The sequence below is a fragment of the Pomacea canaliculata genome, linkage group LG9 (genome assembly GCF_003073045.1).
Source record: "Pomacea canaliculata isolate SZHN2017 linkage group LG9, ASM307304v1, whole genome shotgun sequence".
Lineage (NCBI taxonomy): Eukaryota > Metazoa > Mollusca > Gastropoda > Architaenioglossa > Ampullariidae > Pomacea > Pomacea canaliculata.
The window spans coordinates 22,147,737-22,171,098 of NC_037598.1; positions in this window are offsets into that span (position 1 = coordinate 22,147,737).

A 23,362-nucleotide genomic window follows, 5' to 3' on the forward strand; every position below is an offset into this window, starting at 1 on the left:
GAGAGAAACGAACTTTGGTTTCAGATGCACAACAAAATATTCTTAGCGAGAAGAACATGTCTTTGTGTGAAATGTTCTGAGACGTGTAAGTCATGTTCTTTGTGAGCCGTGCTACCTATGTTCACTCAAGCTTTTTAATTTTTTTCAAAGTTTTTCGAACGTCTCCTTTTCTTATTTCAATACTTTTTTTCTATGTTCGTATTTTATCAGATGAAAAAGTAATTTTTTTATAGACTTTACAGTTTAAAACCGGATTAAAACGTGTTTTGGCCGTCCAACCCAACGGGGAATGAGACATGACAGGTCTTTGCAATGACAGGCAAGTGAATAATTTATGACAAAGAAACACAAATTTTGAAACAGAAAAATTACAAAATGTAATTGGGAATAAGCGATGGACAACTCAGCAACTAAATGTAATAAAGGCAAGAGGTAAAGCCCTTGCTTACTACTACTAATAATAATAATATAGTTGTATAGATGTTGTTAGAACGGTTACCCGACAGTTGTTTAAATATTGCATGGGCTGGTTTCATGTCTAGAGATAAGACTACAGTTGTACTGCTGGTATGTAAACAGGACTGGAAGAGGTATCGCATATACTTTTCCATAATTTATTGCCACGTGTTGATCGATACCACTCAGAACAATACACTCCGAGTGTTCAAAATGGCGGCTCCTTGGTTGTTTCGTTCTCTTCATTCGAGTCTTTCCTAGTTTCTTTAGGTTTCTGCGTATTCTGGAGAGTTTGTATGATTGTTGATGTGTTTGGTCTAGAATGTACTTACCGTTACTGGCTTAGACCGATATTGTTTCGTGTATACATTTGTCCTTAAGAAGAAAGGTCATTGAGAAGCTTTGGTGCGGAGATTGAAGAGTTTCATCGTAACGATCTTCTCCTGAATTTACTTCCATTAATGTCTGGTTGCTTCCACTCCCGTGTTGCTATCGATACGTATCGGGAGATGTCGATACCGTTCCTTTGATGGTGAGTGTCGCACTCAGACTGAATTACTGACTGAAAACACTTTTCACTTACCTCAACATCCTCGTTCCAAGACATCCACCATGTTCTTAAACATCAGGCTGTACAACTCGCAGTCTGTGAAACCAGTCGGTTGGATCTCATTGCTGAATACATCTTGAGCATGACATTTTATTTATCACTGAGATGTGACCACGTGACATCCATGATTAAGAGTGAAGAACTCACCTCGCCAGGTTACAAATTCATTTCCTTTCCTTGATCATCACAGAGATGGTCTTCACATCTTCCTTTCCTTCTGTGTCCATATCTCATTCGTCCACAATTTTCGAGGTTGTGGAACTCACCTCAAAACATCTCCTTCCATGAGTTTACGAAATTCTTAATCATATTTACTTTCAACTACAGCATTTCTCAGATAATCCTCTTTCTATGGAAATATTATGGACCTAAATTATTTGTAATCAGACCATCTACTAACTTGCTCTTCATCGTCACCTGCAGTGAGCGCCTCATTTCTGACCACCTTGCCATCAACTTCATAGTTGAGATAGTGAGACCAGCACATAAAATGGTTGTTCGCCGTGAGTGGAAGGCCGTCCAGACTTGTCTGTTTGTTGATAAGACTGTTCTGTGTTGTTTTCTCAGAAGGACTCGTTGTTTGACTGTCTTCCACAGGGTCTTTGAAATGATACTGCAGACTTCTGGATCCCGTTTCGCCTGACAATGGCTATGTTGCGAACAGACCTCTAGGTCCCTGCTTCATGTGGAGAAGCCAAACAAAGCAGAAAGAGCGTGGAGGAAATCTGTCTTGACATTCATCTTTAAAGAGAATAACCAGCTGGTCAAAAGTGTCATCAGTGCTAAGAATAAATGTTTTAAGGAACGCATTCTGCAGGCTTTCTCTACCAAGGAAATGTTCTCACTTAAGGCTTTTGTCGGCCATTATGGACATCATCAGCCCCGACATTGTCCCAGACTACCTTAAGACCACCATTATGTGCCACTCCTAAAGGGGTTGGACTTCGATGCTGATGAGCTACCGTCCTAATGTTTCTAATCTTCCCTTTTTGTCAAGCTGCTAGAGTATATTATCTATGGCAAACTCGGTGAAGACCATACTCGCCACTCTCCTCTTACTTGTCTGTCAATCTGCCTACCGTCCTCACCACAGTACATAGACAGCGCTCCTCCCTGTGACCCCTGACCTCCTCTGTGTCACTGACAAAGGTCTGGTTCTGACTTATTCTCCTTGATAGTCTGGTCAATCTGCTCTCTGTTTCGTTTTGGGCAATCAAGTCACCATCTGCCCACTTCATTCGGAGGCTGATATACTCCACGCTGCCTTCCCTTTGCTCTCCTGGCCAAAGAGTCTTCGCCTCCATCGGCCCCTTGGTTAAAATTAAAGAACTTTCACCTTTTGCTCTTCAATAAATGAATATGCTGTTGTAATGCTTTTAGATTAATCTCTCTTAAACATAATTATAAAGGCCTATTTTTTTAACATTTGTCTTTTTGTCTCACCTTAATGCCTCCTCTCACAACACAGCTGCATGCATAGAAGAAGAAGAGAAAGTAGCAGGAACAAAAAAAAGGTCTCTCAGATATTGACCAGGTAAAATGAAAATGCTGTATCAGAATACACACAGGAAAGGCAGTTTTCAGGTTTGGGTAGCGTATTGAAAAAGATTTTCTTGAGCCGTTACAGGATTATTTTATTGGGGTGAGTGCAAGAGAGAAGGGTCCAACTAAGGGCGAAGTTAATGGGCAGCAACCTGACGACCCTTCCTATAAACCACGGCCATAGTTCCCTCTGTTTCGCTTTCAGACTTCAGAATCGATTGAAGCAACATTTCCAACTAGGATGCCACGAAAAAAACTGCTAGATATGTATAGTCGGGCCTCCCAATTCGTTGGGTCTGGACTCCTGTGACTATAGAAAATCCGCGAATAACTCTAGCCCCTTCCTCCCCCCTTCTACTCAAACCTTCTCTTCAAGAACCTTCTTCTTGAGGTGCCTTGTGGTCGACTTGGTGATGCCGTGGTGGTGACTTCACAGAAAGAAGAACATCTCGACCATTTTTTTTTTGGTAGTCTTCACTCCTGTCTCTTGGAGGAGTTCAGAAGCCCTATGCAAAAATAAATAAATAAATAAGCGAGATACATGATGAGAGAGCCAACACGACCGGTGTCCATCGATTCCTTCTTTATCAGACGATATCGCGCCATTCACATCGCCTCCTCCTGTTACCAGTTGCAAAACCTCGCAAGAATCCGGTGTCTGGAGAGACTCTTAAAGTCGCCAGGTGGTCCATCCTGTTGGCAAGGGTGCCCTAGTTCTCGTTCTTTGCTCAATGAGAAACCTTACAGCTGTTAAAGTGGCTCACAGCTAACGTTCCATCTCTCTATTTCTGCTTATCTGTCCATCCATACCTCACCTAATTTACATTTCTCTTACATTTAATATTTTTTCGTGATTGATATATCACAGATTTTTTTTTTTATTATCTATGGCATTTTATGAAATAATAATAATAGAACATTTGCAAAAAAAACACTCTGTTACTGACAAGGAAAAAGCTTCAATGGCAAAGAACAACAAAAAAGGCAGAAAAGTAAACATGTAAATATGCAAATACAAATGAATCACATGATGGCACAGAGGATATGAATAATGGAGGCAGGTGCAGAGACAAGGAGCATCCCCCTTACGACATGTAATAGAAAATGGCGGAAGAAACAACAGCGTATGAGCAATGGATGGGAAGAAGACTTGTCGGCGGTCGCAGCCTCTGACCTACTTGTGACGTCACTTCCTTGGCGGCGACGCTAGCGACACATTTCTCGGCCTCTTAATCGATATTTCGTGACTAGGATCGATCACCAGCGATCTGCAGCAACAAAAAGACTGAAGCCAACCGCACTCGCACCACTGGGATCACGTGGGTGGATTGGAAGTATGGCGGAAGTGCAAGGTGGCAAGGAAAGCTCAAGAAAACACAAGACCTGTCTTGGCACTGTGTATAATTTCCGCAACGATCAATCAAGTATTGTCACTGTCATCGTGCACGATAAGAGTAAATGTTCCCGAGTAAACAGAAGTCTTATATTGGGATATTCGGCTGGTGCATCAGGACATAATGGCTGTCCCCGAGATAAAAAAGACTGAAGGAAAGAACAGATGCAGGACAAGAGAATTCGAACGAATGAAGAAGGTTTTTGTATTGGTGTCCTGTCCATCTTGTTTGCTAGCTTTACAACAGCTATCGACTGTAGTCAAGAACAGCAGTAGGCTAATCCCGGACTATGGACAAGGATCTGAAGCACACACAGAAGATTATCTACTGAGCCTCGTCTTCGCTTGGATTAATCGATGATTGTCAGCATGGCGTGCTGCCACTGAGCAATGTCAAACTTGTTAGTCCTGTCGGAAATAAATATTTACAGGACTGAGGATAGCAGCTGATTCAGATTGAAATGGCTCAGAATAAATATTTTTAGAGTGAAAACAGGAACCGGAACAAAGTAAATATTAACAGATTTTTACAAAAGCTAGTTTACAATAAATATTTACAAACCGAAGACGGTGGCTGCATCAGAATTCATTTTTTTAAACAAAGTGGGTAGTAACGGCTTCAGAATAATTATTAGTAGAATAAAGATAGAAATCGTTTTTACAAGAAGTATTTCGGACTGAATGGCTCAGGATAAATCTTTGCAGCAACTGCTTCAGAATTGTTGCTGACGGAATAAAGAAATGTCAAGGTCAACAACACATACGTCAGCGTTGTACATGGACATGTTTACGTCATGACGGATTCAGCCAATGGTAAAGCTGGGAACATTATGTTAATGAGGCGTATCGTGAGGTCACAATGGTGATCTTTGTAGACGGGAATCTTGAGATTGGACGAGAGGTATTCGCCCAGGTTTATAGAAATCTTTCACTGAGCTCTACTCAGTCTTTAGAAAAAATTACAACCCTTAGTCCTTTAGCGTCTGTCTCGTCCGTTCACTCTTTTCCAAACCCAAATCACAACAATCACTATTAAAAAGCTCAAAATAAATTAAAGGTATAAAAAACAAACTCAGAAATGAAGAAATAAAAAAAGTTTAAGGCTATATACGAAAGGGGATAGAAGTTGGAACAAGAGTCAAGCCCACACTCAAGCCCACGAAAGCCCTCGCGCGTATCACCATCGCCATCTAAATCGGTGTTAAACTATCTACTAGTATAGGTTATGGGTACTGCCAGGGTTGTGAATGGCGGCTTAAAGGTACTTGACAATCTGCCACCAGCTGCTAGAGTGAACATTCCAAGCACTTTGTTAAACAGTATTAGGACACACGAAGACCGAGATAACTAAGCACCAGACGTGGCTCGATGAGCTCGATGAGCTCGATAAGGCACCTGGCAATCGCGGGGATTAAAGGTGGGACGATCAATGGGTGCCGACGTCTGTCAGTTGATGAGGACCGCAAGGGGAAGGAGAGAGAGAGAAAGGAGATTCTTGAGAACAAAATCAGTTAGGCTTCTTTCTTCTCTCGTTATTTCCAGTCTCTAATTTGATAACAGGGTGTTCGGACTGTTTCAAAGGCCGAGCGTTGGCTTGGTAATGCACATCAGTGATCTAAAATTAGACAAGATAACCCAAGAAAGAGAAAACGCGAAATATTTTAAAAGAAGTCCGGTATTAGAATTGCTTCCCTTTGGGGGTAATTTTAAGGCAACAGAGAGAAGTGGAACCTGGAGCTTACAAAGCCTACAATAGCTAGCAACATCGACGGGACGATGATGATAATAAGATGCTTCCCGTTTCTGCAATGAAAATATCAAATAAGGTTTTAGCACAATCGTGACCTAACAGGTAGAACATTTTCTTCGTCCTTTTGAGTTTATGTCCCCCTTGTTTATACCATTTTTTTTTCTCCCTTTCCTTCAAATGGTGCCGTGAACAAGATGGAGAAGAGGGTGCCTTCTAAAACAAGACCATAAATTTCGACTTTGGATTAAGTCCTTGCATTCACCCTGACAGTCTTCCTGATTGGTTGGGTTCAAGTTGATACTAAGAAACAAAATAAAAAACAAGAGACATGAGCACAGGAAACTTGTAGGAGGAGCCTCACACGGATTCCTGTGTTCCACGGAAATGAAATTAAACTTGCATCAGAATCCCCTTAAGGGTTCCTGAGTTGCGAAGAAATGAAATTAAGCTTATCCTGCCTGTCTGGGGTGGGTGTGAACGTTATCAAATTTGCCAGGACCAGACTACCAAAGGAAGAAAAAAAAACTCCAGAAGACTGCCTCGAGATTCTTTTCCCACAAGGTCCAGGGCTACTACCAGGGTGATATACAGAGTAACTGGACAGAAAAAAAGGCTTCTGTAAATAAGATAACTTGAGACATAAAATTGACTTTGGCTCTGCTGCACGACTCGACCTTAAGTAGGCTTCGTGCGAGGAGCCCCAGGTCTCAACGCGATGAACTTCGGGATACTGGACCTGCCAGATGCGATAACGAGGCGCCTGCAGGTGTAGGCACGTGTGTTTGCCCTCGTGAATGAGCTTAACTATGCAAGCATGTCGGGCAGCTTCTGTCATAAAGTGTTGAAGTCTCATCAATGTATTTATGTGTCTGCGCGCGTGCGTGGGTTTATTTTATCGAAATTTTTGCGTTAACGGTGTTGACTGTTTCTCTCAGGTGGACATAGACAGGTGAAAATACAGTTGGTCTCGTAATCGTGTAGATTTCCGTTCCCATAACCCCTTCCTCTCCCTTGAGGCAGACTCAATGACGATATCAACTTTTAATGAGTCTCTGCAAGTGCTTGGCTGATTTTAGCCAACACCAATCACTACCGCACTTTGTATTCTGCACACAGTTCGGCAGTTTCGCATTAGCTAATGGATAATGTATTATGTAAATATACGTCAGAGAGAGAGAAGGTGTGGAGAGGAGGGGGAGAAAGAGGGAATGCAAGTCGGAGGACGAACGGGATGAGCCGGACAGGACGTCCTCCCCTCATCCCCAGACCACCCACCACACGATGACTGCAATCTTTATTACCTGACAGTTTTAGTGCCAAGACATTTGTGTCTGTGTGTGCAGGGTTCGGGTGCGATAATCACCCCAGAAGTGAAGAAAAAACTAATGTGAATAACTGGGAGGCGCGCGCGCGAACACACACGCGTTATTCACATTGACCTTTGCTTGGTCACAGAGGAGGGTCGCAGCACCAAAGTGTAAAACTCTTCAGTTGCCCCGGCTTAGTTGTGGGGAGACTACACGGTTGTATGTGGATTGTCTGCGCTTGAAAGTGTTTTCATTGAGATAATTTTATCTCGAGTTATTTCCCTGGAGGAAACGGTCTGCGTGCAGTCTTTGTGTCCGGCATTTGCATATTAACTTGTGGTTCTGTCCTCCGTCCCTCTGCTTCCAACTTCGCTGTAGGCTAACCGCCATATCCGACTTGAGGCCAACACTGGAACGAAATCTGTTGGGAGGAACGAGGTGAAATCACTCAGTCGCATTCTTAGGCACTCGCACGTATACATACACAAACACATTCAAATATTCCTCTCTCTCTCTCCTCTCTCTCTCTCTTCTCTCTCTCCTCTCTCTGGGCATGGGAATTCTTTATATTATTAATATAGTTTGTGTATATAAAGATATATAAAATATGTGTGAGAGAGAGGTTATCTGCATGTGATTGTGTGTGTGTGTGTTTGTTTGTTTGTTTGTTTGTTTGTTTGTTTGTTTGTTTGTTTGTTTGTTTGTTTGTTTGTTTGTTTGTTTGCGTTTAACGCCGTGCCAGCAGCGCGTGTGTGAAAGAGAGAGGGAAGGAAAAAGAGATAAAGGGATGTAGTTTGTTTTGTTGAGACAAACTGTATCGTTCGCCACCAGAGCGGTAAGAGGACTCTGAATATTTTAAGCCTGTGAAGCTGAAAAGGATTTCAATATTATTGCCATTCAGCCCTCACTCCCCGGGGTGTTTGGTTAAAGCCTCCATGAGCCACAGGCGACATCCTCCAGTTCTGCTTGAACATCAATGCCTCCCTTACTGAAGATCAAGGCCTCCATTATAATGTCAAGGACATTCTTTTGTTGATGAAATATTCTTTTCACTCCCTTGATTAAACTTTGCTGTAAATGTTGTTCAGGTATTCATGTGGAACAAGGTTTTGTAGTTTAGTTGTAAGATGTTTTAGAAAGCTGGCAAGCCGCTCTGTGTTCAGAAACCAGAGTTCGGATGTCCTCGAGTTGTGGTGAGATGATTGGAAACCGATCACAAGCACCCCGTGAATGCCACAGCATCCGAGAGGAACACGAGCCTCGAAAACCATATTGCGTGGTATTAATCATTCATGCGTGGAGCGGGGCGAGTAGGTGCACCATCCACACAGTAATTACTGGCAATAATTACATGTTGGCCTTGAACTAGTTCTCCTGATTACACTCCACTCCTTTGATGTGTTTGTTGTGTCATTGCTCCCACCCGTAATAAAAATTAAATTAAAACTTCAACAATAAGAATATCTTGGTCCACGACAGTATGTTATTTCTGGCCAGAGATGAGTGTCTTGGTAGTGTGTTTGTAGAGTCTTGCCAGCCACCAGGAGACAGCATCCCAGTGTGTTTGGGATGTCTCGCCGGCGATCAAAAGAACAGCATTCGTGTGACCGACTGTGTGTTTATGACAGCTTCCAGAAGAAGAGTATCTCTGTGGTCCACACGATGGTCCTGACAGCTTGCCAGGGAGCAGGAGAGTCTGTTGTGAAGATGCGTGAGTGTCCCTGTGGCACAAGGATTTAGAAGGAAGTGCCGATCAATGTCTGCACTTTCATCGGACTTCTCTCTTTTTCCCTCCCTCCCTCACTCTCTCACTCTCTCCTGGTCCCGGAAGATCTTGACAAGTCTGAGACCATTAACTACCGTCTGACCGACATCTCCCTCATCGAATTCTCATCGAATACTGTAACTCCCAGTGGGAACTTACATTTGAAAATAGCCCTCGTCGGTGATTTCACTTGCTGTTAGTCTCTACAGATACTGCGTCACACGATGATGGATGATTGATGTTTGATGTTGTTATTCTCTGGAACTACTGCCTCCTACATGATCGGTGTTTGATGCATCATTACCTTTATTACTTGAAGCTGGGGATATATGAGATGACATAACTCAGCATGTTGACAAAGTCGCATAACGAGTAAGAGGCATTACAGAGTTTTACATAAAATAAAAAAAAATTCTCACTGTATACAGTAAAACACAGCCATCATTAACAGATTTAACGAAGAGATAATGAATATATGCCCAGTGAATTAACTTGTACTTATTAATTGTACTAGTGTACTTGTGTCATGTAGTGCAAAGGTCAAACGCGAAAGGTTAGGAATTCAATTCTTTTCCTTCCAAGGGTCGCACGGTGCCCCTTGTTTTCGTCCTCTTCCCACCCGGGACTGCAATCCGATGTTATATCCGTCTTTGAAGTGGGATGTGTTTGAGTGCTCCCCTACTCCACCTTCCAAACTCTCCTCTGGCTAATGCGAAGAGAGCGAAAGGTCTAATGGGTTGCCACAAGATGAGAGGTGTTTACAGGCAAAGTCGGCTCAGGCCACTTACAGGAGGTTTCGTAGCTTGATCACGTGTTTCCGCCGTTGTTATTTCGACTTGGATCTTCTATTCCTCGCCCTCGCCATTGGTGAGCGTCCCGACCCAGTTTCTCGATATGAGGGTCACCTCGGTTCCTTGACAGTCTCAGGTGGTGATGAGACAAGTATTGCACAGGTGAAAAATTTTATTGTAGATTCTCACAACCTTCCTTTCCTTATAACCACTTTCGAATCATCATATCATCGTCGTCGTCGTCGTCCGTCGTCGTCCTCATCATCATCCCTTCACACTCCGCACAGTCGTAAAAAGTGCTTTCACCAAGGTATACTTGACCCACATCTGACACAGTCACCTGCAAACTCCGCGCCTCGGCAAATGTCACAGGTCGTGGGTATCGACCGCCAACCCTCGAGGTGCCTGGGTCTGCTGAGCTGTGCACGGAGAGACATTTTACAAACACTGTTTTGCTGTTTTGTTTTGTGTTCTGTCGATTTGTTTCTGCTCCTGGAGCTACGGTGGAAGGGTCTGTCTGTGAATTGCGGTCTCTCAGGTCTCTCGACGGATCGTTACACGCAAGCGGAAAAATCGGTCACGTGTGACCTAGACTGCCGTACGTCTGCTTTACATCTGTGGTGTGTAATTAACAAACATTCGCCGCTTTGGTTAACGAAACCTATACAGAATGAAAAAAAAACTACATCAAAAAGCTGCCGACGGTTCTCTTTTTTATCTTTCGCCATAAAAGGCGATAGTTTGCGAGAAACTGCCAATGAATAAGGCAAAGGTTCTAGAACTGGGTTAGATCACGTGACCAGCAGGCACAGCAAAAAGTTTTTTATGAGACTCGCTTGATATTTCGGCGACATTTTCAATGTTTTCTGTGGTGCCACTGCTGTGTTTTTAACACGCAGCACCGTCGGGCAGTTCGTATTCACAGTTACACAAGGAAACAACCAGAGGCGTCTGTAGCCTAGCGACAACCACGTGACCTGGCTGGAACGTCTGAGCAGTGTTTAAAGGTCTGTCTAACCGGAAAGAAATTTATTAGTGGAACATTTGACCATGTTTGGCAATCTTGTATTCAAAGGTCAAAGGAAACAATAGTTTAGTGGCGATTGTTCAAGACATCGGAACTTTGGTCATCGTGCTAAGTCCAAACTTTTTCAATACATTGCCAATACAATGCCAATAAATTTCAATACATTGCCAATAAAATACGACTTTCAGGCTCTTCGAAAGTTTGACATTTCGTTACTTTGACCTCCTGAAAGGTCTTAAAGACCAACCCTAGTAAAAACTGAGATGAGTAACTTACAATGATTTAAGCTTACTCGCTTGAAAAGACTTTGGACTCGAACAGCACAAGAAACTGGCTGGAACCTGTGACCATCTGTGTAGAGAAAACATCCTTTGCTGAACTCAGTCCAGGTATCGGTTGTCGAACTGTCGAGGACCGTGAACTGAACGGACCGTTGCCAGACAGCGGAGTCCATCGCGACTTAATGTGACTTTCAAAGGATTCACGAGACCTAACAGCTCACTACTTTGCGAGAGGCGAAGGTTTGGTCCCGGAAGATTGCCAGCAGTCCATTCTATACACGGTCCTTGGTACAGACAGTTCAAAGGGAACTGCAGCGAAGTGAAGGGAAAGGAGATGGATTTTCTAAATGCTTCTTGTCATCTGCTGTCAACTGGAAGACTGCAGAAAGGAGAAGGAATACTTTCGTATTATTAATAAGTGATTGTTGCAGGTGGTGAGGCGAAAATAATTAAAAATGGATTAAAATAAAAATAGGAAACAATAGAAATATTTTTGTATGTTTTGGTACACTTTGCACTGTTCCAACAAATACTTCTGTTTATAATCTTGCACAGCGTTGCATGAAGTCCAATAAAGTCGGACTTTAGGAATAACAAGAGGGAAGGGCATTTCTGAGCCCTACTTAAAATAAAGGGCACATCAGTGCTTAAGGGCATTTTTCAAATGGAACAAATATGGAAGACATTGGACTAAGTTTGGCCAAGTGTTAAATAACCATCAAGTAAAAAAAAAAGATGGTTAAACCTTCGTCCAGATTTGTTCGGTTAAGAAGGGCCTTTACGAACCAGAAAACTCAAGTCAGGTTTTTTCCAAAGAGCTCTTGTTGGCGGAAGATAAGAAAGCCCTTCTGCGTGATGGAGCACCAGAAATGCTTGTCTGGAACACGGTTAGCAGACACTCCAGACCGCACTCGCGCCCGCCAGCTGTTGCCGAACGGCCAGAAATGGAAGCAGGCTGTTGGGAAGATGGCTGGATCAAAGTTTTGTAACACAACGATCAATTTTTATGTGAAAGAAATAGAGGAAGATCAACCGTTACTGTGCGTGCGACGTCGGTCTTTGGCAGCTGATAAAAATGAAAATAACCGCTCCTCCCACAGCCGAGCAGATAAAAACTGCAGTTGGACTTGTTTACTTGAGTATCATGGCCGTTATGTTCTCTTTAAATGCATTTAGTTGTTTCTTTACGGCTTAAAGACTCTTTAGGAAACCTGAAAGGAACAAAAATTGTCCCTTTTCATCTCTTTCTTTCTCTTTTTTTTTTTCCTCTCTCTCATCGTTTCTTGTGTGTGTTTTGTTTTTTTTTTTTTACTTAATGATTGTTTATTAGTCACATTTTTACAAAACAAACCGAATTATAACATTTTTTAAAAACATATTTACACTTGTTCGCCTGCTCACTCTCACTTTTAAATACGCCATAGACAAACGTTGAAACTTTAATTTCTGGAAGGTTCTTTCTGAGCAAACCAGAATGCATGTTACAAAAGGTTCTGAAATAACAAGATATTTAATTTGCTGAAAACATCATTCACATCATGAAAGGCAAGTCCTGCCCATCTCAAAAAAATTACAGGAAGAAAATTTAAACATAAACTTTTTCTATTTTTAGAAGGCGTGATACAAAAGTTTGTTTTCTGCATGAAACATTTTTATTGTAAGTAACATAATATAAACAACAACCAGTCAGACATGGTCAACCATAAAATAAAGGCAGTTAAAGGCAAGCAGAAACAATGAGCAACAAAAGCGCCTGGCTTGTCACGTGATCACGCCATATTTGTCACGTGATCAGTCCATTTGTATTACTACGCTAAAGCTGTGGCTACACTGATGTAGCTGACTTCCTGTCACACTCACTGTTCCTGGAAAGACATTTACTTTAAGATTTTCGACGAGTGTCCAAAAATAGAACTCATTTAAAATATTTAATAAGTGAAATGAGATTTGAGTGAGAAGTGGTTACTCCCAAACAGACATGACATGCCCCATCCTTTTTTTTTTCTTTTTTTTTTCTTTTTTTTTTTCTTTTTCCAGAAAGCTTCTTTGTACAGCGATCCTTTCAGACAGAAGTATGCTTTTTCCTTTGTTAGCAAGACTGGCATCTGCAACAATCGATTTTAAAGATTATTTCTTCTTTTCCTCCACTCATTTTTCTGTTATTCTTCTTCGTTCTTTCTTTTCTCTATTTTTTTTTCTCTTTTCTTCTCTTTCTTTCCTGTCTTATAAAGATATTTGTTATATTATCCACAATCTTTACTGTGCATATTTGCTAAGTTTTGAACATGGAAGCTGATAAGGCAAACAAGGTTTCATCGACCCGTTGTTGATGGAGATAGTATTCTGTCTTTATTTTCTTTTTTCATTTTTGTCTGTTTATTATTTGGTGGTCTATCTGTGTGTGTGTTTTAGAGAGTGAGAGAGATAGGGAGAAAGAGATAGGACCGAGTGGGTAGTTATCATATGAATGATGAATAATTTGTAACATGGATTTGATGTTTACTGATAAGTAATTGCGGACGACGTGCTGTAAGTAAACACCTAGTGTGATATATTTATGGGTGGGATAAGGTGTTCAATAAATAAACATTTTTAAATTGTTTTTCCTACTTCATTTCTTGCTTGTTTATTTGGTTCTACATTGTTGTGTTTATTTATTTGCTTGTTAAATTTTTCTTGCTTAAAATTATTTATATATTTGGTTATTTAATTTTTTTTCCCAATTTTATTTATTTTTGCACTGAGGGTCCAAAGTAAATTGCTTGTGGATGGCGCAGAGGCGTGTGTCGTAAAGTGACTGGTTCCCGGCGTAAAGAAGCTTTATGTCCCTGGCTGTTTCGCTTGGTCGTCTCCGTCGTTGACTTGCGCCATAAAGCCGCCATTTTACGCTGGTCATTTGCGGCTATTAGCCGCGGCCCTCGCCCGGCCGTCGCGCAGCGACTGGTTGAACGGCTCCCGGCATGCTGCAGCAGCACCTGTTTCCGCCCCCTGCACAAGGATGGTGCGCAGTGGACACAGTCCCTCTCCCCCCGCTGAGTCGGATCTTGTTCCACTTCCTGGGAAGCAGGAAATGGACAACCGCTGTAGGCAACAACTGATCCAGGCAGATTCTCCACAAGGCTGTGTTAGGGATTTTCAACAACATGGCAGCTGTTTAGACCGTTGTGATGTGTGTGTGTGTGTTTTTACTGCAAGTATCGATGGCTTGCTGTTGCCTGTTCATGATAGTCGCGGCTGTAATGACGCGTTTGCGCATGCGCAATAACTCAATGAGGGCGGCCGGGGCTTTCGGTCAATACTGGAGGTTCCCTTGACACAACAGTGCCGCCATTGTTTCTGCTTCTATGCAGATGGCTGGTGTGCAGGTCCTTTCTTCACTGACTCAGTCTTTTTCCTATGCAATCACCTTCCACTACGCTCCATAAATGTCTACCCCCGCTGTCCCCAGCAAAATAAATGCGTGCTTCGATAAAGGATTATGGGTTAGTGCTAAATTTTGGTTGTAATGTCTAAGAGGATGAACATGATTAATTATATAATACAAAGAACCATATTTAGCTTTGAACTTCAAAGAAGCTGAAAAAGGTTTGCATCGTAAAGTAGCGAGCTCGGCGATCTTCCCTGGAGGTCACCGGTGGCAGGAGTTTTGCCATGCTGCCTCCAAGCAGCTTCCTGCTCAGTAAAGAGTTGCAGTGACAGTGTATAATCCATTACCAGCTCGCAAGCTTATGAGGTTCTTGACGATCTATAAGCTCTCCAGGGTCAATAAGCAGGAGAGCTGGGTGCCAGACTTGGCGACATGACCCCATAAGGCTTCATGGGCGAACGGGATTCCGTGATTTTCAGGAAACTAGAAATGAATAGTCTGATGACCTGTGTAATCTGGATGGCAAAGAATGAGGCTCTGGAGTATGGTTGGCAGCTTGCTGCTATACTGACAGTAATTGCTTTGAGTGTCAGGGGGAGTGAACTAGTGCTAGGAGTGACAGGGGAAGAGAACCATCGTGACAAGGGAAGTAAGCTAGGGCTACGTCTCTGTCCTCCTCATCCTAGTCTTCCTCCATCCCATTTTTCTTATTTTTTCCTTCTCTTTAGGACTGACCGACCCACCTTCTTTAAGGGGAGACAAATTCTAGACTACCTTCCAGCAAGCTCGCGATTCCATGCTTGTGTTGTCTCCTCCCCCATCCAGTGATCCAGCCATCGAGTCAGCGTCCAACCAGCAAGACATTATCTCTCTTTTCATTTTTCACTTCCCTGCCCTTACTGAACTTTTCTGAAGGTCTACTCAGTGAAAGAGTCCGAGTATCTATCTGCCTGCCTATCAGGGCCTGTCCTGCCTCTTTTTCGAGGTGGTAGAAGGAAGGGGCTCGGAAGGTGGCGCGCGCAAGAGAGGTGCCGAGCGGAAATTCAGCGATAATCAACGCGCATGCGATGTGCGTGCTGTGTGGTCAATAGCCTGTGCGACTTTAACGAACACCGACTGTTTGTAGGTCACGAGTTCTCTCCTGTCTGCACACGCTGGCAAAATCAATTCTTCAAGACAGCTCTGGAAAATATGGCGAAGATTCTAGATTTCTGGCCCATGGTGGCGGGGAAGTCGTGCCTGTTAGAATATTTACGTGCGATAACGACCCGGATTAATTCGAATAAGGGAGACAAATCAACAGGGAGTCATGAAAGCAGAAGTTTTGCTGGTAGTTCAAAGGTCACGGTTGCTTTTGTTGTCTTCCTCAGCTAATATTTCGTTGTGAATCGGCTTCTGTTGCAACAAGATCTCTGAAAAGTTTTTGACTCGTTATTTGTTGAAAAGAACCTCGATAGAACTCAATGAAAAGATATAATGTAAGTGATGGCAAAATACTCGAATGATTGATAGATCGATCATAAAGCTGAATAATTGTAGTCAGCGCTGAGATTGCATTTTACCCTAGTATGGAACAAATGTAAGCGACTTGCTGATGGAGCACTATTGACTGTCAACTTTTTATCCAGCAAATACACAGGTAATATTTCCTGTTTCTTCTTATTCGGCGCACAGTCGATCTTTGTGTCAAAGGCAACACCATGATGAACAACACTGATGGGATGGTGAAAACAGCTCACGCTCTGGTTCCGAAGAAGAGGAAGCTATTTCGATCGTCAGTGAATGGGGTGGGTGAAAGGGGTGGTCTGATATTGATAGGCTGCACGTATCGTTTGGAACCATCACACCAGGGAGCCCGCTTTGATGTTATTGATGTTATGCCGGTAAACAACGTCGACAACCTGATCCACCCATTCATGTACCTTGCAACTACTTCCACCCACCCAGACACACCACCCAGCTCTCTGACTGTCCTTGTTCCTAATTGAGTCTAGCACCCGAAGAGGCATTTCTATTCAGATGTCAATTTTTTTCCAAGGCATGATAGAGTAAAAGAAACAGTCTGTAAGGCATCCTGGAGGATCGTTTTTCCCACAACGAATAAAACAAAAAAGGTTTAGCCAATCAAAAGCATTCCAAGATGGAGGGGGAAATCGAAAGAAGGAAATAGTATCACTTTTGGCAGTTTCGGTCCAGCTGCTGCAGTAGAGTGTTAGTGCGTGGATTGTTATGTAGAGAAGTTGTCGATTCTTGTGAGATGTTGACTTTGTTTTTATTCTTGTTTTATGTTTTATTTTTCGCTTCGTTTTTCTCCACTTGATTTTTTCTTTGCTTGTTCTTCAGTTCTTTCTTTCATATCTATAGCAATCATAATATTTATCGTTGTGGGTTAGTCTAAGGGCTAGGATTTGTATATTCGGATTAGGTTTCGGCTTTGTCTCAGGATAGGAGAGGTTTGGGTTAGGGTTGTGTTTTTGGTCTGGATTAAGGCTATGATTAAGGATTGTTCTCAAAGTAAAAGGCTGTTGAAAAATTAGTTATAAACTTATTAACAGTTCAAAAGTTCATTTATTATTGTTTACTTTCCTGTTCTCTAAGCTGTGCTGACCTCACTTTGACCAGCTGAGGTTTGGTCCCCTGGAGTGCCGCTTGAAAAAAGCTAAGGCATGTTAGAGTGAAGTAAGGTATGTTAGAGTGAAGAATGGCATGTTAGAGTGATGGAAGGTATGTTAGAGTGAAGAATGGCATGTTAGAGTGATGGAAGGTATGTTAGAGGTAAGTAAGGCATGTTGGAGTGATGGAAGGTATAGTAGAGTGAAATAATGCATGCTGGAGTGATGTAAGGCATGCTAGAGTGAATTGTAAAGGGAAGTAAGGTATGTTAGAATAAAGTAAGCGATGTTAGTGACACAGGAAATAATGGAATGACCTTAGTCTGAAAAGCATTAATCAGTTTTCCAGTCACGCTGGAGCAAGGCATTTTGAAGTCCATTTCTAATGTATGCTATAGCGACGCTAGTCAGTCTGTACAACATTTTAGTGATGTTAGTCTGTTGTAATGCGTGTTAGAATAACGCTAGTCAGTCTGTACAACATGTCAGTGATGTTAGTCTGTTGTAATGCGTGTTAGAATAACGCTCGTCAGTCTGTACAACATGTCAGTGATGTTAGTCTGTTGTAATGCCTGTTAGAATAACTGTAGTCAGTGTGCAAGGCGTTCTCAAGGGTGGCTGGAGGAGGTAAGTAAGCGACGCTAGATGTCGTGTCTGTGTGCGTGAGAGGTGTTCGTGCGCATGCTCACCGGGCAGCCAGCAGGACCTGCACGCCAGTAGGCCGGACCTCAGACAATCAGTTGTGAGCCAAACTGCGGCCACTGCATACACGTCGCGCCCAATGTACGACTGAATAAATCACTATGCATACAATCGATGAACCCATTCTTGAGGGAATCAGCAAGGGTCGACGCTGGTCCATTTGTTATTTTATGTTTGAAGCTGGCTTTCCTCTACTTCTGTCAGACGTGTGTGTGTGTTCGTATTCATCCATTCGTACTTTTTTTTTGCTTGTTATTTATTCATTGAGTTATCTTTTTCCGTTGATTATTCCTTATTTTATTTATGCATTCGTTTCTAAGACAGGAATCACTAACTTATACATTCAGGTTGATGTACTGTCTAATCAACTGTACTAATATAGCGAAAGTATTTAGTGTCTCTGGAATTGTTTTTAAATGAATTCATTAAGATTGGTAGCATAACAAGACACAAGCACCTTCCTATGTTCAAATTGCCCACTGGGACATATAAAATTTTTCGTTGTCATCATCATCATCATCATCATCATCATCATCATCATCATCATCATCATCATCATCATCCTCACACGTACACCTACAGCATATTTTTTCACGTGACCAGAACCTCTCACTCACAATGCATGAGTGTCATGTCATGTTGAAATGTTACTTCAATGAGAAATGTAATCACTGCATTTCAGGAAGTCTACATTCATCGTAAATTCAGACTTGTTTAAAAAAATGAAGAAAGTTAAATGGCAATACACGGTAACTTTGCAGGTTCTTTAAAGTTAGCTGTAAAGATGTCCACTTTCCAATACTTCAAGTAAATTAAAACAGCTCCTATATAAACATGAGTCTAGGAAAATAGCGAGCATCCTCTTTTTTTGTCAAGTAGCTCTACAAGCTCAATGTAGAAAGGTGATTTCTTTCGTCGTTGTCAGCAAGATCGATGGTTTTCACATTTAAAAAAAAAAGTCTCCGAGTTGCTTGCCTCGACTGTTTTTGCAAAAGATATCGCTTGTTGCTCGCAGCTAAGTCCCTTTATCTGTGCTGCCGTCTCGGTTTACTGCAACGAAATGCTTTCCTAATTGTATGCGAGCTCTTTAAATGGCTTCTCATCACACTGGCCGAGCAACTCGCCATGGCTACAACAAAAAAGGACGAGACGCCATGTCCGGCCTCAGACATGGGCGATAAATCATGGAGGGATATTTACAAATTTGCCCGGCGTGATGGCCAAATTCCCTGCAGGCCGATATGAAAGACACCATCAGTGACCACATACGTGGAAAGCTTTATTTTTGGCTCTCAAGACGGAAAAAGAATGGACTGACGTCATGGTTGGACGTTAGTCGTTGATGTCGTTTGTAGTGTATGTCTTGCAGACCGGCATGGATGTAGTCGTGAATGATGAAGAGATTATTTCTACCGTACAATGTTTATTTTTGGTACAATCCATTCAAAAATCTTTAAAATCCATGTATCCTTAGCTATTCACACTTGAATAGCTAAACACTTTAAGAACAGTTGTATTTTCTTATTCGCCAAATACAATACTTCTTTCTGTTTGCTTATTTCCTTTTAATGTTCATTCATTTTTTTTTTAATTCTTTCTTTCATCAAGTACATAATATGTTGTTATTGTGTGTTTGTGTTGAGGGTTGTTCTGAATAACGGTGCCATAACCCGGATCCCTCCCCCACCACACGCAGACAGAAGAGCGACTCACACATTCTAATTCTTTCTCTCTTGCTCACACACATACACACACTTCTCTATATTTATTTCCACAAGGAAGTCTGTATTGGGACGGACGAAAGGAAAGAGACTGACGCACATTGGAATTACATGTGTCTGCCTGGAAATTGGCGTACAACAATTTCCCACTCCCGATCGTCTCCCCGAGCGGGACGAGACAGAAGTGCAGACCAATGCACGAAAATTTACAATGGTCCCGCTATGGCGCTGGCTGAGATGGCAACGCCTCATACATATTGCAAGCCAGGCCGCCTTCTCCTCCCTTCTAACAGCTCCTAAACAGTAGTACTGATCCGTTAACAGATGGTCAAGAGTCTCCTTGACCATAATATTACATCTATTTCTTGAGGGTCAGGGCGCGGTGAAGGGAGGGCGCGTGGGAGGGTAGGGAGGTAATGGAGGAGAGGTCGTTCTCCAACTCGAAACCGTTCTTTGACTAAGGTACTAACTAAGATGGATAATGAAATAAGGCTGGTAGAGATGAGTTTATTGATGAAGGGATTTGTTTACAGTTGTTTGTTAGTTCCTGGTATCCCTTACTCGGGAATTAGTCTGTTGTTTAGGAGCCCGGATGATGTGTGATCCATTCAAAATTAGTTTGTGTGGTGATTCGTTAATAAACCCAGGTCCATCACGAAGCTAGATAAGTCAGGTATATTTATGGTCAGTTAATGACCAGTGATCAATGTGTGATAAACAGACTTGTTGACAACGGCAGTTACAAAGTGAAACACCACCGCTGAAATGAAATATACTAAGTCGTCCCTTTTCCTGCACAAAATCACCAGGATCACAAAATCTGTTATGTCCAACCACTTTCAGGCAAAATGACCTTTTGAAGATCACAACACTACTAGAAAGGCCAAGATGCCAAGTCCAGTGTCAGAAAAAGCCAGTTAATCATGGCAGTTGAAGATTTATGTTAGCATGCACAGTTCAGCTACTACATTTCTGCACGGAACAGCCAGAAAGATATTTTTCACACAACTTTTTTTTCATAGGCATGAGAAATGAAGATAGCCATGACAAACATGTACAAATTTGACCAAAAAGGAAGAACTCGAAAATCCTTTCTAATGCCAAACAAAAAAAAAAAGATAAAATTTTGTCATTCGAAGTATGTGGGATTTTTTTTCAAAAATAACTTGTTTAGTAAGTTGAAAAAGTTTTTTGTATCTGCTTCTTTATGGATGGCTCAGTTGCAAACTCAGCTATGCCATCCTTAACTTGTGTGGATGAATGTTTGACGGAGAGTATAGAAAATTGCCCATGGCGTTGAAAGACATTTTTTGTCAAACTTGCTCAAATTTCCGTCCATATTTGTTCGGTTCAGAAAACCCTTAAGACACCACCAACCAGACAGCCTCTCTTCTAACTTATTTCTTATTTGTAAAATGATATAATAAGCCAAATTCCTTAAGTCGCTTAAGAAAACCTTTAGTAGTTATAAAAGAAAAAAGCTGCCCCAGTCTCACCCAAGAAACAAACTGATACCTTAAGCTCTATGTGATAGCTGAAAAGGCGTTCAAAAAGCATATTTCCGCTGAGGTTCAGCTTGATGACCGAGAGCTGATGAGTGGAAATCATGGCTCCCTGCACAAACTGTGTGATTCTCTGTCGTTTGCTCTTGCATTCCGCATGTTAGTGAGTTCTCATGGGAGAGCACAGAAGGAGAGGTAATATTGCCTGTTACTATCCCATCCTCACAGAAAAAGGGCTTCCTTGCTTGACACTGCTTAGTGACATGACAAGACTGGTTGATATTTAGTTGCACGAGTAAATCAAAAGAGCACGTTGAGGTAATATTGGTTTTCAGACCTCAATGTCTCACTGTCACGACCGCACGCACGTTCTCACAATTTCTCGTAATTTATTTCATGTCGAAATTAAATGAGATATTTATGATGTGTCTTTTGTATTCAGTTCATTTCTTTAGTTGTTCTGCTTTCTTGGAGTTTTTTGTTTGTTTGTTTTTTTTGGGGGGGTTTGTTTTTTTTTGTTTTGTTTGTTTTGTCTGTTTTTTGGGGGTTTTGTTATTAAATTTTGGATGTGAAGAGGCTTTATAGTGTATCCTTACAGTCACGTAGAGTAAATAACACAGTGGGGATGGAAGCAAGATGGTTGATAGACTGATTACGTTGAACTTAAAATGGACGGTGCTGCTTTGATGCCATATCTAGTAATAAAACACCCACAAAACAAAAGAGCATAACACTAACATAAAAACTACGTCAAACAATACTGCCAACCTTGTCAAATATGACAGAAGAACAAGACAACATTAAAATGCAACTATCGAAACAATGATAGAAAGAAACGCATCACAACCGGATACTCAAATCACAAGAAGAATAATACCTAGATACAACCGGAGTTTCCGGAAACGGGAAAAAATCAATTGGGCTCCAAGTCAACTTCTCAGAGGGAAGTAAACTAATCTGAGGTAACAACATTATGTAAGATCAGACATGATCCCTCACACCCACAGCACTAAAACCGCTTAGCAAACTCCATTCAATTACCTAAGCAGCCAACAACGACAATAAAATGAACGAAGAAACTCACGAACTACTCATTCCAAGAAAAAAAACACCCTACTTGTTCATCCATGCTAGCGACTCAATATACCCCACGTGGCACCTCTCCTTGCACTAACTGCTCTGTACTGTAGCACCATTAATCCTATAAGTCTCTCTACTTCACATCTACTGGAAAACTGTCTGCTTTTGTCTCTCTCCGCAAGTTTCTCAGCTCGCCGTTAAACTGCTTCTTTCTGTGGCTCCAATACGGATGAAAAGTACACAAGCTGCCTTTCACATGAAAGTGAAATACTCGTCTCCACTTAGACATCCATTAGCATGAAACAATCTATAGCCATGCTACCCGACAGTGAACAGCTGCTATCTATCATTTCACTACAGGCCACGTGTTTGAAAGATGTCCTGCTCCTTGCCTAATAAAAGAAGGCTCCACGAGTTGCCTATCATTGTCCAATTAAAGCTCTATTGAGTGAAGTGTGAGAATCTAATTGAATTAGAAGCGACTGAGAACAGAGTTAAAAGTTAGAAAGATTGTCAAACTAAACTACTAATTAATTAGACGTAGTACTAAAATCGATGCAGACCAATGGGAGATTGAAGAGAGATAGACAGAACAGGTATTGTGAGAGTTAAAACACTATCATCAAATTACAGAGAGAAAGAAGAGAAGTGCGACCTGGACAGAAAGCAACGGTAAACTACTACCCGTTTCCCCAGCCCATTCTTGTTCCAAGCAAAAGTAAATATCAAACAGGTCACGATGGTCTCGACAGCTACCACGGCGATCGGACCCATATATTCCAGTATGCCTTTGAGAGGTAATCCAATGCTACATTAAACCCATACATAAAGCACTCCGCTTATATCGTTGTACTGGATACGCTATCTCTCCGAGAGTCGCTCGTATATTATATATATGTATAAGATATCTCGTATCTTATCTGTTGATCTCTGAAAAATTTGTCAATGCCACCTCTGCGAACCTCATCCCACTGTCATGCCCCTGTCCCTTCGATATTTTTGTTGTTACATTATAGGTTGGAAAAATATCATATGAAATTTGTTCCTAAGTTTCAAACCATGTATCAAAGATCTTATTCCTGCCGCACTCATGTTTTGTATATACTTCATTCAGTAGAGCCTTGATCCAACGATTGTGCTAGTCTGTACATCACTGGTTTTGAGTAAGACTACAATTACAGCTTTAGTTACCACAATTTTTCTTTAGTTTCCTGGTTCGATGACTTTGTGGTTTCTTGGGCAACGTGACCACATTCTAATACAGAATATCTTCATATAACTCATCGAGGACTTTCAGCAGCATGCTTTGAGACGTATGAGATTGTGTGCGCTCAAATAACCCTGTCTACCTTCTCGAAAGAATCTCTTCCGCTAATGTTCGACCGTTTTCATAAAATCCCTCCTCCTTCTTTTATTTTCTTTGTCAAGTTAACTTTCACCGATGGCTATCAAAAGT